Source organism: Pseudophryne corroboree, chromosome 2 (assembly GCF_028390025.1).
Source record: "Pseudophryne corroboree isolate aPseCor3 chromosome 2, aPseCor3.hap2, whole genome shotgun sequence".
Classification (NCBI taxonomy): Eukaryota; Metazoa; Chordata; class Amphibia; order Anura; family Myobatrachidae; genus Pseudophryne; species Pseudophryne corroboree.
In genome coordinates, this window is record NC_086445.1 from 672,520,189 (window position 1) to 672,534,746 (window position 14,558).

The following is a 14,558-nucleotide window of genomic DNA, read 5'->3' on the forward strand; positions in this document are numbered from 1 at the left end:
GTGAGGGTGTAAATCGCTTTCAGACAACCCTCCACATGTTTATCCGTAGGCTCTTTTAGAGACGTGACGGTAGTGACAGGTAGAGCTGAGGAAACCACCATCCTAGCCACATGCGAGTCCACAGGAGGAGGCGTTTCCTAATTTTTAGACAGCTCTGGAGCAAGGGGATAGCAAGCCAGCATCTTCTTTTGAGGCACAAACTTCTTCCCTGGGTTTCCCCAGGATTCCTGACGTATATCCACTAGGTGGTCAGAATAAGGTAAAACTTGTTTAACCACCTTCTGACGCTTGAACCTATCTGGTTTCTTAGGAGGGACGGATGGCTCGGGATCATCCGTAATCTGTAGAATCAACTTAATAGCCTCCAAAAGATCAGGAACATCCCCATCAGCAGTATCTGTGTCAGAATCTGTGGGGTCAGTGTAAGCGCCGTCTTCATCAGACGAGGTGTCAGTGACAGCAGTGGATTGTGAGGAGGTAAGAGCTCGCTTAGAGGACCCCTTGGACTTAGGCGCGCAAGGGTCAGACTTTTTAGTAGTCAAGGACTGGTTCAATTTCTTCAATTGAGCAGACAGGTTATCTACCCACGGCGGGTTAGCCGCAGGGACCACATACGGTTGAACCGGCATAGGAGGTCCCATAGGGGGCGTTAGTTTAGTAACTAGCGTATTTAGAAGTGTGGAGAAAGTAGCCCACGGCGGGTCATTATGGACCCCCGTTGCCACAGTTCCACTGGGGGGCAAGGAGCCCCCAGAACCAGAGCCCGCAGCTGCTATATTCTCCTCATAGGGATCTGTGGCGTCAGCAACACCGGTAGTGTGTTCGGCCCCAGAACCGTTACCTTCAGAAGCAGACATGATATAACTTGCAATATCAGGTAACACAATACAATTGTCAGCAGCACAATACCTCTTGCCCAAACCCCTGCACAGTGTAGTCAGCACAAGCAGGGATACAGGAGAGATATGGTGACTAAAATCACATAGAAAAATACAAAGTAGAGTATATCTTGTGAATATCCTATATTATATTATTATAAACCTGACTCACCAAGCCCCCTCAGGTTATAGAATATAGGGATAGCAAGTTGAGTAAGAGACACGAATTGGAAATCACCGAGCAAGCTAATGCACACACATATAGTCACAGTTATACAATGCAGAGGTTATTACCAACAATAATACTGCACTGGACTAGCTTATATATATAGCTATGTAGTCAATAGATATAACACTGCACAGTAAGAACTGGATGTATATCACAGGGTACTTGTACCAGAGAACCCTGACTAAATGCACTCTTTCCTAACTATCACTGTCTAAATGACATGTAGAATACTTAAGTGTCTTGTAAAGTCACAGCGCTGACTACCAGGCGGCTTTACAAAGGGGGATTTGCCCAAGCAGTCCCAGGAACAGTGTAGCTGAGATAAATGGCGCCCAAACACTGACAGGGAGTGAGGTAGAGACAGATATGCAGCTCCAGGGTGGGAACATTTACTGGAAATGGCGTCCTGGGGCTGGGGGGATGGGCTCCAGGTCTAAGCCTTATTCCCTCTGCTGGCAAAACCACCCGGTACTGCGGGCTACAAATAAAAAGGTTTAAAGAGAAAACCTGACCTGCATCCATGCCCTGGTGATCTAGTGGGATCGCCTGTACTGCCACAGTGTCCACCGCCAGCGAGCGCGGCCCGCCTCCCACCGGCCGCGCCGGATCGCGATACAGCACGGGTCCCGCGAGCGGGACCCACTCACCACCTCCCGAAGCTCGGCCACGCGATCCCGGAGAGCCCCAGTTGTGTGTGCCTGACCAGAAGAAAACCGGAGCCTCCCGCTGCAACCAGGGCGCGGGAGTGTACAGCGCCGCTGGGTAGAGATGGAGCTGCAGCAGTGAATGTCTCCTGACATCTACACACTGCTGCAGCCCTTGAAGTCTTCACTTTTCTTCATAAAAAAAAGCTCTTCTTAGGGCTGCCTGGAGCAGCCCCTCTGTTATGTGCCTGCTATCTGTGGCACCAACTACAAAACTGAGCTACTGTGCAGGAAGGCGGGGTTATAGAGGAGGCGGCGCTATGCATCTTGGGAACAGTCAAAGCTTTTGAGCCTGTTGGTGCCTCGGATCAAGATCCTACTCTACACCCCAATGTCTATCCTTGTGGAGCCCAGTGTACCCCGCAGCAGAAAGATATTCGCTTTCTGAATGTTTCCCACCAGAAACAATAAGTGCTTCCTACTGACATTGGACGACAATCCCTGTTGCAGCTGTTCTGTCCAACTACTTTTGTCACCCAGGCAGATGCCAGGGCCGGTCTGGTAATAGCTCCAGCATGTGTATATGCTGTTTTAAGAAAGGTGTCCAACTTCTGATCTATAGGTTCTTTAAGTGAGGAGGCATCTGGACTGGGAAGCACTGATGAACGTATGAGGCATGCCACGTGGGCGTCTACCGGCGGAGTGTTCTCCCACTTGGATCTAACTTTAGGCGGAAGCAGATAAAAAGTGTTATACCTCTTAGAAAGCTGGAACCTCTTGTCCAGCTTCGCCTATGCCAACTCCAGCATGTCCTCTAACTGCGCTGAAGAGGGAATACGTGCAGATTCCTTTTTTTGTTTTTTTGAAAACTGGAGTCTTGAATTTGGGAGTGGCATCCTCATTTTCAATATCCAGGACTGACCTCACTTCCCTGACCAGGGCTTCCACCTCAACCGCTGATAAGGAGTCCTCCATACCAGATGAGGTGTCAAGATCTGATCCTCGAGACGCACTGTATTGATCTGAAGGGGGCTCTGATTCCGAATCACCTTCAAAGCGTGGGGTAGAAGTTTCACTCGACGTATGTGTTCGTCTAGGTCGCTTTTCTCTATCCATGAGCTGTTGCATGGAAGTAGAGAAATTCCGTGAGGACCTGAAGAGACTGTGCAAAAGATTACACCCATGGCGGCTCCATCTGAGAAGGAGGGGCAGCATAAGCCTGAGGTGACATAGATGTACTAAGAGGCGCTGGATCTGGGGGAACCACTTGCAGAGTGGCTAAGTGATTTACAAGCTGCGCGATTACCTGCGTCAGTGTGGTCGCCCAAGATGGTTCCTCTGAGACTGCCACCGGTGCAGGGTTGTCCTGTGACGATGCTGTCACACATCCTTTGTATAGGCCAGCATCTATAGGATCCTATGGAGACAGAATATTACAACATACACGGCAAGTATGAGGCTCAGGAGCGACGGTTTTCTTGCCTCTGGCGACATTTGTACTAAATGGAAATAGACAGTTGTGCGTAATAAGCAGGTGAAAGGGAGTTATGACTCCACACCCCAGTGAGCGCTTAGTGTAACGTAACTGTGAGGCACCCACAGAAGGAGCAGGCCCTGTATCAGTGGTGCTAGGCCAAATCACCGAAAGCTTTAACATCCCACAACAGTCACACAGACACACAATGCTTGAGAAATAAATGTGCCAATATACTCAACTGTCCAGCAATAAAGCAGGCAGGAGAAATAAGCTGAACCCGGCTACTGGAGCGAAGTACAGGGGAGACAGAGGCCAGACCTTTTTCTCTCTGCAAGTCCAAGCCACCAAGTGAGCTCAAATGACTGCCTAGTGTTTTTGGGGAAGGACTGAGAGAGGAAGAAGGAGAGACCTAGGGGCAAACCATGAGTCCTGCTACTAGCAAGCCCTAGGGGTGGGAGAGGGGCTGCAGGTTGGGCACCCTGCCTCTCAGATGGAAGACCCCTGGGACCTGCATGCCTGCCCTGCTGCTGTGCCCTGGTGGTCCAGTGCCGATGGCGCAGAAGACTGGACCCCCACTCATCTGTCCTCCTGTTGTTTCCTTTAAGCAGGAGGGGATCACCGCTAGTTTATGCTCCCTGTGCGCAGGGAGCCGGTCAACTTACCCTCCGGCATCGGTGCGGCTGCAGGGTGAGGCCACTACAGGGTCCCGGAATCCCACGGCGGAAGTCACTAGTTCCATCACTAGCGCTGCCGCCAGCGGCTGCCGAGGGTTGGAGCGGGCTGGCTGGGCGCTAAGTCCGCCAGCAGCCCGCTCATCTTCGCTGCGCTGCATCGCTAACTATATAAATAAAACAAGAAAAGAAGTAACTTGGGCTGCCGAAAGGCAGCCCCCTAAAGCTGGTGCCTGTCCTGCCTTTGGCACCAAAAAAACTGGCGGGCCCGAGGTATAGTGGAGGGAGGCAAGGCCTGCTGGTACTTAAAAGTGCCCACCTCGCTCCCAGCCATCCTATACCCTGCGTAATGCTCATGTGCCCCCCAGTACTTAAAAGTAACCACATTGATGCCGACCTCGCTCCCAGCCATCCTATACCCAGCGTACTGCTCATGTGCCCCCTAGCAAAAGAAAACAGGCTATTTATCGGGGCTTTCTTTAAAAATCCCTGTTAAGTGCAGCCTATGGGCTGCCTTCGGAGACTAATTCAATAGTCCCTCTGAATTAGTTTTTACATCTGGGAAATGGCAGAGTCAACCCCCGAGGGGAGTGTATATTCGTCCGTTCAAGTGTGCAGTTCAAGTGTGCAATCGCATGTGAACGCTGTGCTACAAATATCCCTCGGTCAGCGGACAGCTGAAATCCATTTGCACCTCACTCACCATCTAATGTTTTTTCCACTGTGTGCAGTCTGTGCGCAGCCCAGGACTTACTCCTACAGTGCAATGAGAACAGGCTGATCGGGTCCGGAGCTCACGTCATACACCCTCCCTAAAAACGCTTGGGAATGCCTGCATTTTCCCTGACACTCCCTCAAAACGGTAAGTTACCACCCACAAACGGCCTCTTCCTGTCAATCAGCATGCAAATGGCTGTGCGATTGAAATTGTCGCACCAGCTTTTCACTGTCCAGCGATGCCTGTTGCTGTTTGGTGACACGTGTGAACATTGCATGCACAATCTATCACTAATTGCCCGCTAAAACGCACAGCAGCGATCAGGTCAGAATCGGGCCCTAAGTTATACCCCTTTCACACTGCCAATGGCGGATCCCACCAAGCAATTGGAAACGGGTCCTTCCCGGGTGGGATCCGGCATTGGCAGCTGCTGCTGGCTTTCCCGACCCGGCAATATGTCGGGCGGGTCGACAAGGCGGGGGGGCGGAGCCAGCGGCAGGGGCGGCGCTGGGAGATGAGATCATCTCCGCGCCGCCTCTCCCTATCTAGTAAACGGGTCCCGGGTCGATGCAGCCCGTTTATGCAGCCACTGACCCGGTATTCAACCCAGGTATAACACTGCTTTACGCCCGGTTTGAATTGCCAGGTCAGGCGACCCTGGATTTCGGCCCCTTTCACACCGCACGCCGACCCGTGTCGATACCGGGTTATTTGTGCGGTGTGAAAGGGGTATTAGACGTTACAGATGTGTTATCATACATCATATGGCACAAGATACCTGGCGCGAGTACAGCAATGTGTGCCTTTTACTCAATTTTATGCATTTGTTTGCATGTACTGTACATGTAATGTTACTTAAGCTGGCCACACACCTAAAGCTTTATTTGTCAGATCTGGCTGGTTGGAATGAAAATCTGGTAATGGATGAGAGCAAATGACAATTGACCATTTGCTTTTAAAGGCTGTAAAACTGACAAAAAAAGTCGTTCAGACAAATTGGTTAAATCAAATGAATTTAACCAATTTGTCTGATTGATCATTTTTGTCTGTTTTCCAGTGTTTGGGAGCAAATGGTAATTGTCATTTGTGCTCATCCATTACCATATCTTCATTCTACCCAGCCAGTTCTGACAGATAAATCTTCAGGTGCTTTATAGATTAGTAATTTTGAGGCTAAGTCCATGTGGCAATAAAAGGGTCTTGTTGGCGCAATTTGAGGATAGGTGTATTTTGGCACTAATGTATATCTAAAAAATAGACCCTCTAAGTCTATAAGATATATTTTCTTCTTTGTTGTTGTTGCTTCTTATTTTCTAGTTTGTAATATTCTGGTGCCAGGAACACGTAATGTTACAGTGAAGAAATTGGAAAAATAGGATTTTGGTACTTACCAGGTAAATCCTTTTCTTTGAATCCATAGGGGGCACTGGAGTACTCTTGGGGATATGGACGGGCGTAGCCGAACAAGGGCACTGAATATTTAAATTTAGGACCCTCCCCCCCCTCCATATCCCCGAGTACCTCAGTGTACGACCTCAGTGTTTTTTACTGAGCGAACAGGAACGATATAGAGAGGTTGACAATGGAGAATACCTATAACATAACGGACAACACAATGTTGACCCATAACCTTACTGTCAACTAAACAGTTGACACCATAACCGATAGAACTTTATAATTTGAACCAATCGGTGAAAATGTGTTACCATAAGCTCCTCTGAGCTTAATATCAATGAAGTAAAACTTGTTACCCTAAGCTCCCTTGAGCTTAAAACAACCCCGGTAAAACTGCTCTGGGTGGGCGTCCAGTGCCCCCTATGGATTCAAAGAAAAGGATTTACCTGGTAAGTACCAAAATCCTATTTTCTTTATCATCCACTAGGGGTCACTGGAGTACTCTTGGGACGTACCAAAGCTTCCCTCGTGGGCGGGAGAGCTGTTTGATACTTGTAACAGTAGGCAGCCCAAAGCTAGATGCTGATGGCGCCACCATTTATAACGTGTAAACGTGCACAAACATGGTGCACATGAAGGCTATATAGCCGCGTTTTAGACACTCCACGACCCACTGGGTCTGACATTCCCACAGAACCTGTGGGATGAGCTATTACTGACGTAGGCGATTGTAACTTAGCCTTAAAGTAAACCTGACTTGTAGTCATTATTATTACCCAACTGGATAATGTCTGCTAAGAAACTGGCTAACCCCAGTTGGCAGTATCATAGAGAACAAACAACGTATTCATATCACGTACTGTTGACGTTCGGGACATATATAAACGCGTAATGCGTGTACCACATTCAGAATTCTAGAATGTGCTGTCCACACAGGAACCCCTATTGGTATATTGATGTGAAGAATACGAAAGCGTGATTCGTCCGAAGATCTGCTTTGTCATGAGAAAACTCAAATACGGTGGCTTGGAATACAAGGCACCCAAATATGAAAACAAAACCCTTGCCGAAGCCAAGGCTATAAGAAAATTGTTTTCCAAAGTGAGAAACTTAATTCCCATTTGTTGAAAGGGTTCAAAATATGAAAACTGTAAGAAATCTGAACCCAACTTCAAGTCGCCTGGCGCTGTAGGTGGGATAAATAGAGTGTGAACTTTGATGACACCTTGTAGAAAGATGTGTACAGACGCCAATAGAGGCAAACGTCTTTGAAAATAAGTTTACCACACAGATACCTGCACTCTTCGTGCAGATCAACGCAGTTTTCCATTCCACCCCGTTTAACAGAATACGGGTTACTTGAAGGATGATGTTGGAAACTTCCGAGGTTTACAACCTATGTAAGCCCACGAAATTTTGTAAAAATGAGCTGCCTTAAACGGCTTACTATTTCGTAACATGGTTAGTATAACCGATACTGTAATGCTCAATTTCTTAAGAGGGCGGTCTGCACCCTCACCCCGTCAACCGCAGCTGCGGTACATAGATAATAGGTACATAGGTAACTATGGGTAAACTAACGTTCCCTGATGTAACAGGTTGGACGTATTATGAGCGGGCCAAGATCGTGTGCAAGTATTCCTTGAAAATTCGAGAAGCAAACTTCTCCGAAACCCATGAGCTACCACCAGTATGACTGTGACAAACTGTCTTATGAGCCGTTTTGACAACGGAGAGAGCAGCGGAAACTGGTGGAGCCAGATACACGATGCTGAATGACCACATGAATGTGAGAGACTCCACCGCCACTGCCCTTGTGATCTGTTTTGTACACATACTGAGCTTTTGTAATTGTGGCGAGATGCCATCATGTATACTTGAGGGTAACCCCCTTCTGTGGACTCACATATGAAACACCTCTGGATTTAATGTCCAGTTTTCAGGATCCAAATCCTGACGGGTGAGATCCTCTGTCTAACAGATGTCCACTCACGTAATGATCTCTTGACATTTTCACATAATGGTGTTCTAAGCCATTGAGGATTTGAGTCACATGCCGCATTACCATGCGGCTTTTTGGTTCTCACTGGTTGTTGTGTATGCAACTGCCGTTGCCTTGTTTGACTGCTTAAGGCCAGCGTGAGACAGGCATGAAACATTTACCTGAAACTCATGGTTGTTCCTCTCCACAGAAATCTTTAGTAAAAGGCGAAAGATTTATTCGTTCTGTAGAGAAACCAGAGTATATACCTGGTCAGACTGAAAGCGAATCATGTATTGCATTGTAAAATGCACAGAGTTCTAGGACCTTTATCGACAGCAATCTTTGTTGCTGATTTTAACTACAAATCCTGACCCTCTGCGACTGTCGTCCAGAGTATATGCACCCTTTTCCCTCTGTGGGAAACGCGAGTGAAGGGTGGCGAACTAAATTGAAAACACAACTTTATTCTTAATAGGTGAATACCCAATGTACCGCTAGTGTGCGTGTTTTGCACTAATTACTAGACGTACATTTGTTATTGCTGGTGTAGTAGGTAAAAGTCTTTGATTTACCGTATTTATCATCTTACCTAGGCATTGACATCGTTTAGACGGAATTAGATGTGATTGTTTTCGAACTTGATCTGCTACCGCAGTATACCTTAGTAGCGCAAGTTAAAGGAACTTTGTTGAGACAGAGTTCTTATGTGAGATGAGCTATCATCCCAACCTCACTTTGGTAAATACCCAAAGCGATAAGCAACGGTAGACATGAAATGGTTAATGGTTGTGGCGATTTGCAACCGCTAGAACCTGTGAAGAACAAACCGGACTGGGTAAATACGCATTCAAATGCAATTATGCAATTGTGTGGCTCCAATAAGCAAATACTAACCGCAGAAAATCCATTTTCTAACTGTAGTAAATGACTTGCTGATTGATATTGCAACGGAGCTGTTTGGTTTTGCTCAAACAGAGGGGAATAAGTAACTCTGACTCTGTTGGCGTACTACTGCCTGGTTTATAAACCTGCAAAGACTAAATGACAACCTGCCAACCGTTCGACAGAGGCAGTTTTGTCCTTTAAGCTGTAAATAGCTGAGACCTGTATGAGTTGAAGTCCTGAAACCTCGCAAATGTAACATGTAAATACGCGCTTCCACAATTGTAAAAGAAGTCATCAAACCACTGGCTTGCTGACTGTAACGTCCTGTCGTTACAAGGCGTGACTGTTCCTTATAAAGGGATAAAACGCCGTTACAAATATACTGTATGCGGTAATGGCTGAATATCATAAAGGGATAAAATACCGTTACAAGTATATCAAATTTATGAGCAAACAAGCTCTGGCCTTGTCGCGCTTAACTAGCGACAATGAAATTAACCGGCGTTAGCAGAAGCTTTACAGATATACTCTGCAGCTTCTTTTACCAGTGATCGTCATTGTTTGATACATAGATTCTAGTGACCCAAATGTATCCTGGGTTTTTATAATGTTTGAAAGAAAATCATCTAGCAATGGCGGATCGCGTCCTTTTGGAAACGATTATGTATGGTTGTTAACAACCCCCCCGCACTATCTGAGTGCTGGTCTAATGTACCCTTCTTACTCGTAGTTATAATTTGACATAGAATCGAGTGAAATAAACACTCTGGTACCCAAAGGGAAATTGGCCCTTTGGAAGACTGTCTTTTGTTAGGGCTGGCGGAGTCATTCCGAGACTCCGATGTTACCGCTCTTTTAAGTTGAATTGCCAATGTTAACATAGGATTTTTAAAATTATTTTTAGTCTGCACTATAGCCTTACTCGCTATGTAGACAGACACCATAAAATAATAGGCAATAGACAGACACTTGCACGACTTAATGAAGTTATTATGTGTCATATATATATATATGTTATTGCTGAACAGCATATTCATATGAAACTCAAGCTTGTTTCTCTCTACGGAAATCTTTAGCAAAAACGAAAGATTTATTCGATATGAAGAGAAATCAAAGTATTCTTTATGTGAAAAGCAGTTCACATGGGCATATGAAACCCCAACCAAATTCCTACTAACTTCCCTGCGCCTCTGGTGGCTGAGAGATGTAGGGCAGGAATGTTCTAGAATTAAGTAGAAATACAGATTACATGGCTGACTTATGTGAAAACTGAACCAAAAAATTCCCACTAACACCCCTGCGCCTCCTTGTGGAGTATAGGTGTATGGGCGGAATGTTCTGGAATTATAACCTGTAAGAACAGCAATGATTAAAATGACCGTCATGCCATGCTTCCATTCCAGTTATTTCATTAACTGTTTAAACACTAAGCAGTCTCTTAACCCATGCAGCCTTCTGCTGCTATGGGCTTTACTCAACACTGCCTGCAGTGAATTGTATTATTTCCAACATATCTTATTCCCAAGCAGCCTTTGCTGCTGCTATGGGTCAATAACTTGTTTAAAACTGAGCAGTCTCTTATTTAAAACTGAGCAGTCTCTTAACCCATGCAGCCTTTGCTGCTGCTATGGGCTTTACTCACCGTCACCCCCCCGCAGCCGCGCTGCTTGTGATGTAGCTTCTCCCTGTGCAGCGCCGGAAGCGAGTGCAGGGAGCTTGGGGAAACCCGGGGAGCGCTGGTATAGTGCGCCGGGGAGCCCTAGGAACGGGCGGCGCCTCATACAGCAGTGGCCGGGTGCAGCGCTGGAAGAGCGGCCGGCGTCTTTAGTGACGTACGGCCGCTCGGAGCTTTAGACCCGGGTACGCAGAGTGGCTGCTTGGGCGGCGCTCGCGTACAGTGGCTGGGAGAGCGGCCGGCGTCTGAGTGACGTGCGGCCGCTCGGTTACCGTGCTGGGAGAGCGGCCGGCGTCTGAGTGACGTGCGGCCGCTCGGTTACCGTGCTGGGAGAGCGGCCGGCGTCTGAGTGACGTGCGGCCGCTCGGTTACAGTGGCAGAGTACTGGTACAGTGGCTGGGAGAGCGGCCGGCGTCTGTGAGTGACGTGCGGCCGCTCTCTCGTTCAGCGGGGTCCTTGTAAGCGGCGGGCAAAGCGGCGGTAAAAATAAAGGCTTTTCCCACACAGCAGGGCGGCAGCGTGAGCTGACCGCCCTGACCCCCCCACCATACCTTGCAGCGTCGCACTTCTGTAAGCTCCGTCCAGATTGTGACGGGGCTTCCATCCTGGCTGTGACGGGGCTTCTTACTGTAAGCACCGTCCAGTTTTCAGCTCTCCTCCTGGCTGTGACGGGGCTTGTAATCTCCGTCCAGTTGCAGTAGGAGACAGTCTGCCTGTGGCTGTGAGGGTGCTCTTTGTGAGGACCGACACGCCATGCGCTGCCTTGTAGCGCCTGTGGCTGTGAGGGTGCTCTTTGTGAGGACCGACACGCCATTCGCTGCCCGTGCAGCGGCACTATCCCGGACCCATGTTTTTCCAGAAACTGGGAAGGGATGTGCTAAGTGTAAAAATAAAAAGTAAAAATAAAAATCCAAGTGTGGATATACCACAAGCCTTGTTCGTGCTGTGAGCACCGAAAAAACACTGAGGTCGTACACTGAGGTACTCGGGGATATGGAGGGGGGGGAGGGTCCTAAATTTAAATATTCAGTGCCCTTGTTCGGCTACGCCCGTCCATATCCCCAAGAGTACTCCAGTGACCCCTAGTGGATGATAAAGAAATAATAGATAAGCTCTCACCTATTGCATGCTTTGTTAATGACCGTCTCCCTGTAAGAGAAAGCAAAAGAGACTCATAATAAAATACTAAACTTAAAGGTAAGAAGGGATAGTGCCTGATTAGGGGTCGGATTCAGCAACGTGTTTTTGTGCCTTTTTTTGCAATTCTGAAGCTTTATGATAATACAGCTATCTGGTGTACACCCATGCGTATGAATGTAGGGTGTGGTTCATTAGATCGACATGCATTAGGTCGACATGCATTAGGTCGACCACTGAAGGTCGACATGCATTAGGGCGATATGGTCATTAGAGCGACATGTACAAGGCCGACATGGTAAAAGGTTGACATGAGGGTTTTTATTTACTGTTTTTGGTGTCGTTTTCTTCTAAAAGTGATGAGGAACCACAATTAGTGCACCGCGTCCCCTCGAGCAAGGTGCCTCGCTCCGCTACCGCTGCGCTCGGCACAGGTTACAATTCCCAATTGTAGTCCACATGGATCGTTAAGTATGGAAAAGGACAAAAAAATAATAATAGGATTTTGGTACCTACCGGTAAATCCTTTTCTCGTAGTCCATAGAGGATGCTGGGGTCCACATTAGTACCATGAGGTATAGACGGGTCCACCAGCAGCCATTGGCACTTTAAGAGTTTGAGAGTGTGGGCTGGCTCCTCCCTTTATGCTCATCCTATCAGACTCAGTCTAGAAACTGTGCCCGAGGAGACGACATACTTCGAGAGAAGGAATTACACAGATAGTGGTGAGATTCACTACAGCTCACACATACAAGGCACGACAAGCCAAAGTAGCTTGAACATTCAGCAACTGTTGAAACAGTACTTACCAAGTAACAATGCAGTACTCAACTAAAACTAAGTGGTACTGTACCAAAAAACATTTGCAGGAAAACGAAGCGCTGGGCGGGCGCCCAGCATCCCCTACGGACTACAAGAAAAGGATTTACTGGTACTGTAGGTACCTATAAGAGAAAAAATCCTATTTTCTCTTACATCCTAGAGGATGCTGGGGTCCACATTAGTACCATGGGGATGTACCAAAGCTCCCAGAACGGGAGGGAGAGCACAGAGGCCAAAGTATCGAACTTGTAAAACTTTGCAAACTTGTTCGACCCAGACCAAGTTGCAGCTTGGCAAAGTTGCACTGCCGAGACACCCCGGGCAGCCGGCCAGGAAGACCCCACCTTACGAGTAGAGGGGGCCTTAACAGATTTTGGACATGGCAGTCCTTCCGTAGAATAAGCGTGCTGGATAGTGAACCTGTTCCAGCGAGAGATCGTCTGCTTAGAAGGAGGACACCCAATTTTCTTGGGATCATATAGGACAAACAGAGAGTCCGACTTTCTGTGACGAGAAGTTCTCTTCACATATATCTTCAGAGCCCTTACGAAATCCAAGGACATTGATGTAATTGAGGAGTAAGTAGCCACTGGCACCACAATAGGTTGGTTGATATGAAATGACGACACAACCTTCGGAAGAAACTGCTGACGTGTCCGGAGCTCAGCTCTATCTTATTGGAAGATCAAAGTAAGGGCTTTTAAAGGATAAAGCCCCCAGCTCGGACACACGTCTAGCAGAAGCTAAGGACAACAACGTGACCGCCTTCCATGTAAGAAACTTGACCTCTACCTCCTGTAGGGGCTCAAATCAATCCGACTGGAGGGACTGCAACACTACGTTAAGGTCCCAGGGCGCCGTAGGCAGTACAATTGGAGGTTGGATATGCAGAACTCCCTTCAAAAAGGTCTGAACCTCAGGGAGGGTAGCCAATTGTTTCTGAAAGAAAATGGACAGAGCCGAAATCTGGAACTTCACAGATCCAAACCTCAGGCCCATATCCACTCCTGCTTGCAGAAATAGGAGGAAATGTCCCATTTGAAACTCCACCGTAGGAAATTTCTTGAATTCACATCAAGTAACATATTTCTTCCAAATACGATGGTGATGTTTAGACATTACCCCTTTCCTAGCCTGTACGAGGGTAGGAATAACCTTCTTCGGAATACCCTTCCGAGCAAGTATCAGGCGCTCAACTTCCATGCCGTCAAACGTAGCCGCGGTAAGACTTGATAGGCGAAAGGCCCCTGCTGCAGCAGGTCCTCCCTAATAGGAAGAGGCCTTGGCTCTTCTTGCAGTAGATACAGAAGGTCCGCGTACCAAGCCCTTCTTGGCCAGTCTGAGGCAATGAGCATCGTTTGAACCCTTGTTCTCCTTATGAGCTTTAGGAATCTTGGGATGAGTGGGAGTGGTGGAAACACGTACACCGACTGGAACACCCACGGAGACACCAGGGCGTCCACTGCCACTGCCTGTGGGTCCCTCGACCTGGAACAATAACGCAGAAGCTTCTTGTTGAGACAGGAGGCCATCATGTCTATCTGGGGCAAACCAAGGTCTGTTATCTACTTGAACACCTCCGGATGGAGACCCCACTCCCCTGGATGGAGATCGTGTCTGCTGAGGAAGTCTGCTTCCCAGTTGTCTACTCCCGGAATAAAGATGGCTGACAGCGCCAACGCATGCTTTTCTGTCCAGAGAAGTATTCTTGTCACCTCTGACATCGCCGCTCTGCTCTTCGTTCCGCCTTGTCAGTTTATGTAAGAAACTGTTGTTACGTTGTCCGACTGCACTTGAAAGACCCGATTTCTTAGAAGAGGGGCCGCCTGAAGAAGACCGTTGTAGACGGCTCTTCGTTCCAGAATATTGATGGGAAGTCCGGCTTCCAGGCTTGACCACCGTCCTTGGAAGGTTACTCCTTACATGACTGCTTCCCAGCCCCTGAGGCTCGCATCCATTGTTAGAAGGACCCAGTCCTGAATCCCGAACCTGCGGCCTTCAGGGAGGTGAGGCAATTGGAGCCACCAGAGCAGTGAAATCCTT

General features: G+C 47.8%; 1 protein-coding gene, 1 non-coding gene and 1 pseudogene across 3 annotated transcripts in view; all 3 read right to left on the bottom strand.

The window, feature by feature from the left end:
* Positions 1–14,558, bottom strand: part of RBBP5 (RB binding protein 5, histone lysine methyltransferase complex subunit) — a 508,962-nt gene that overhangs the window by 343,203 nt on the left and 151,201 nt on the right. Inside the window, exon 1 of one of the 2 annotated variants that reach the window (XM_063955092.1) lies at positions 11,676–11,698. The exons of the other annotated variant lie outside the window; for it this stretch is intronic. The gene's annotated coding sequence lies outside the window, so the exon portion shown is untranslated. Of the gene's footprint in view, positions 1–11,675; positions 11,699–14,558 lie in introns of those variants that run through there. 2 annotated transcript variants of the gene reach the window in all.
* Positions 8,144–8,258, bottom strand: LOC135054121 (U5 spliceosomal RNA). The gene has a single exon (XR_010243370.1). It is a non-coding gene; the product is annotated as a U5 spliceosomal RNA (small nuclear RNA).
* On the bottom strand, positions 9,879–10,000 carry LOC135054186 (U5 spliceosomal RNA; annotated as a pseudogene).